This window comes from Octopus bimaculoides, chromosome 2, assembly GCF_046866305.1.
Source record: "Octopus bimaculoides isolate indiv1 chromosome 2, ASM4686630v1, whole genome shotgun sequence".
In the NCBI taxonomy this organism is placed as follows: domain Eukaryota; kingdom Metazoa; phylum Mollusca; class Cephalopoda; order Octopoda; family Octopodidae; genus Octopus; species Octopus bimaculoides.
This window is the reverse complement of record NC_142929.1, coordinates 126,865,052-126,870,046: the sequence shown is the minus strand read 5'-3', so window position 1 is coordinate 126,870,046 and position 4,995 is coordinate 126,865,052.

Genomic DNA, 4,995 nt, shown 5'->3' with positions numbered 1-4,995 from the left:
TTTTTTTGTTTGTTTTTTTTTTCTGGTAAAAGAATTAGAAAGTCCCTTTCCATTTGTAGCTGGTATCTAGCTCAGAATTTCCATAATAATTATCAGCATTTTTAATCTTTTCATTTGAGATAAACAGACCAAAGAATACATTTTACCCATCTCCAGTGATTTGTTGGTGTAAGAAATATCATTTTCACATAACTTGTCTGAAATATCTTGTACCTTCATCTATCATCATGTTTAATTTGAAACACACACACACACACACACACACACACACACACACACACACACACAGTGCTATGACTTTGCTGAGCACTGCAACAATTTGTGTAATTTCTAGGGTCTTGTATATTAAATTATGTGGGGTTTTTTACTAGTTTTTCAATTGGTTGATTCTTGTCTTTGCTATTATGCAAAATACTTGTAAAGTTAACTAGCTTATGTATAAGCTATATCTAACTTGGAATAGCTGGGTATTTGCCCCAGCTTTGCAGTATCTGACACATTCCATTTTGGGATAATGTGTATCTAATAAAAAGACTGTTACTATATAGTCTAGTATAGTTATTTGTGACAATACAATCATCTTATCAAATCTAAAGATTTGCTAACCCCATCCCTTTTGTGTTTCCAACTGGGTTGTCAACATCCAGTCTCATCATGCAAAACTAGTTTACTGCTGTTTGTTACAAATAACCTATTCCTGGGTTATATTTCCCACCCCACATTCCATTAGCTGGAAATGAATGGAACCATTTAAATGAGCATTTAACACTTGGTTAAATGAATATTATACAAGTTTTCCATTTTAAAACCTTTTTTAATGTTTAAAACTGGAACAATTAGCTTAGTCTGTGTAATAATGTCTTCATAATGTACAGGAAATTGTATGCATATCTGTTTCATTGAGCTCCTTTACAAGACACTTTCCCTTGTACATTATTACCCGTCCAAATATCTTTATTTTTGTAAAGAATATTCCTTATCTTCATTCCTCTTAAAATAAATAAATATATATATATATATACATACATATATATATATATAGCTGTGACTGGTGAAATCTCACTACTATTTCTGTAATGATTTGGGCTGGATGAGGGACCAATTTTGTAAAGTAAACTGTAATTTTGTATTAATAAAAGATTTAACAACATTTTTTGCCTTTGTATTGTTCTATGTGTTGTGCTTTTATTACAGATATTATGTTTGCACTAGAGGCACCTTGCACAATTGTCTTCTACTATAGCCCCAGGTCGACCAATACCTTGTGAGTGGATTTGGTGGAAGCCCATCTTGTGTGTTTGTATTCTCCACCTCTTGATAATTGGTGTTGGTTTGTCTGTTCTAAGCATAATGGTCTATCTGATAATGTAAGCACCAGGTTTAAAACAAGCAGAATTGCCACAGTCCAATGACCAACAAATTAAATAAGGATGTTGCTTTTTATTTTTATAAAAGATAAACATAATTTTGAATAATTGCAGAGAGAAATTACTCTTTATCATCATCATCGTTTAACGTCCGCTTTCCATGCTAGCATGGGTTGGACGATTTGACTGAGGACTGGCGAACCAAATGGCTACACCAGGCTCCAATCTGATTTGGCAGAGTTTCTACAGCTGGATGCTCTTCCTAAGCACCAACCACTCCGAGAGTGATATGAATGAAGAGTTTTTCATTCCTCCTGTCCTTCTGTGGGGAGTGTGTAATCAGATACATCAGTCAGAATCCTTACATTTTAGATTTGTCAACGCTTTACTCTTCCATAACTTCTACCACTGAGCCAACAAAGAATCCTTTGAGGGGACCAAGTAATAGCAGTAAAAAAGGATTGTCATTCCAACTTGTTTTACTCGCCCATATATTACATATGCTTTTAGTATTACATATGTGTACTAGCATCTGCACAGACAAGATTGTCACCGATAAAGGTGCTCTCTTTCGTGTCTACATATAAAGTTGTTTTTTGTAAACAGTAAAATGGAGCAGCCTTTATCTTTCTATAAAATTTTGTAAAATAAAACTTTCTTTACCTGTGAAGTTAATACTTTTCTGCTTTTTATTCACACAATGAACAAAGAACTATTTGTTGACATAAAAAGTTCATAATTCGTGCTCAGCAGCTGTTTCAATGGCATAGAACACCATTGTATAATAAAATGCATAATTTTAAAGTGACATCAGGAGTGGGTGAGGGAATGGTTTTGATATTTAGAGGAGAATGGGTTGTATAGGAAGGTCAAAAACAGTTTTGACTTCATTCTCATAACTACTTAACTTATGGTTTCAACTCTTGAATACTGAGGTTCCATGATTGCTATTACATGTTGGGAGGCTGCTTCTAGTTAATCAAATTGCTTTCCTCTGACATTTCCTCATCTAATTTCAGTAAACTGCTTTCAGTTTTCCTCACAAGCAAATGCTTCACCACATCAAGGGAGCCTTTTTTTCAATTGTTGTTTAAGGCATTGCCAGAGCAGTTCTCATGTTGGTTTTTGTCTTGAGCCTTGATCAATACACTATATTAGTTTGGTAGTCTGCTTTGGATGGCAATTGTTATCTATACTATATATAAAACAGATGTGTGTGTAATCGCTTTTCACGTGAAATCGACTTCACCAAATGCTTCCATACTTGTGATGCATGAATAATTTGACCTCGGATAAATGTTAGGCTCTTCATTTGATTTTTTAAATTAAAAATAAATAATATTGCTTTATATTTAAGATTCACTTCTTTAAAAAGGTTCTTCAATGTCAACTTCCGGTATTGACGTAACAGCGGCAAAAAGCTTCACTCTCTATTTTGTGTGTGTTCGTGTGTATGAGAGAGTAAATACTACATACACACCGCTCTCTCACTCTGTCTCACACGCATACACACACCCCTTGACTCGCTCACACTCTGTCTCTTACAAACACACACAGGCATAAATGTATGCAAACATATTTACAAAGACACACGTGTGTATGCGCGCGCGTGCGTGTTTGTAAGAGAGAGTGTGAGTGAGTCAAGGGCTGTGTTGTCATATTCATGCATCCAAAGATGTATGTATATTTATGCATGTACGTATACATGACAAACCTCTTTGTCCCTTACAAACACACATACATAAATGTATACAAACATATTTACAAAGACGCGCGTGGGGTTCCACAATCGCCATTTATTTCAATTACTATTGTGAGGATATTCACGTAAATCATTTTTTTCATTTAATCCCCATTTTAATTTTCGTAAAAGTTTCCAAGTACCAATGAGGCTTTTTGGCACATCTTCAATTTTCCCCATTCATGAGAGGCGCACAGCCATCATTCATCTGAGAGTCCATCTACAGAATGTCCTCAAATTTCTATACAGCATATTTTGCCTTTTTTTCTTCAAGTATATAAGCAACAATTTCATTCCCGAGCAATGCCGGGTGCCTCTGCTAGTTATTAATATAAAGACCTTTAATTTTCTATTAAAATTGTTATCTGATCTAATTCTGTCGAAGCCTTTACTGTTGGTTTCTGTTCATATAAACATGGCATTTTGTGCCAGCGAAAATTACATTCACACGTTTTGCTTATTAAGGTTTTCTTAAACATTATTTTCAACCTTAGTTGTAATTGTATAGGCAACATTTCCAGTAATTTTAACATCTATCTGTTTGTCATTTCTATATTTTTTTAAACAACCATGTTTCCTGAACCAATTTGATATACATTTAACTAACATCATTATTCTTAAGACTGCTGAACTGATACATGTGTGTGTATGTGTCAGCTGAAAGTGATTAATTGGTCATATGTCATTGCTAACACTAACGCCTACCAAAATGTAAATATATATTCTGGAGGAGTTTCTTTAACTCTAAGCACCTAAATCCATTTAGAAAGGCTTGTGAATATCTGACTAAACATGTTTTTCAATTCATATATATATATATATATATATATATGAATGATTGGCAGAATTGACCTAAAAATTGCCTTATGGTATATATATCTTCTGAGCTTACATCTCATATGAGTCAACTTTGTTCCCTGTTCTTACAGAATCGACAAAGTGTCGAGCTGAGAAATTTGATTGACTATACTTGAATATTCAAATTATAATTTTGATGTTAGAGATGAATAAAGACTGCAATGAAAGAGAGATTCAGTACATTAAAATATTTAGTTACGTCTCAAGTTCAAATTCTCTGATACCGAAAATAAAGGTCAAGGGAATAACTTGCGGATTATAATTTAAACCAGTGGTTTTCAACCATTTTTTTTTTTTTTTTTTTGCTCCTTTTGATTCCTATTTTACTCAGATGGGCCTCCATAACCATTCGATGTTTCTAGAATCCTATTGGTAAAATTAAATATTATTTGGAATTGTATAAAAATTTTTAAATATTTTGCGTATTGTTTAATCAACTTAATAGACTTCAACGACTGTGTTGTTCTAGTTTAGATGCACTTGGTTAATACTTCACGCTCTACAACCAGAATTAAGGCTCCTTCACTTTTATCACCTTAAATTCTATTCTACTTTCTCTTAACACCACTTCTCCCCTTTTTTAAAAAATCCCCAATATATATTTCCTTCATAAACCCAACAATTCCAGACTAGTTGCGCACCAGAGCTTCTTACGTGGAGAAACCCAAACACCTTTGTACTCGCTCTGTCTTATGAGTTACAGGCACTGAATAAAAGCCAAAACTTTTAACGCCTTTTTCTTTCCCTGGTGTCTCCTACCAACTTCTCTTTCTCTTCGCCATGTTGCAGAGGATGACTATTGGCAGTCATTCTCTGCAATATTAAGTTTATTAAAGGCGGCGTGCGTGGCTTAGTGGTTAGGATGTCAGCACCATGATAAAGATTGTGGTTTTGATTCCTGGACCGGGCGATGCGTTGTGTTCTTGAGCAAAACACTTCATTTCACGTTGCTCCAGTCCACTCAACTCAGCTGGCAAAAATGAGTAATGCTGCGATGGACTGGCGTCCCGTCCAGCTGGGGAACACGCA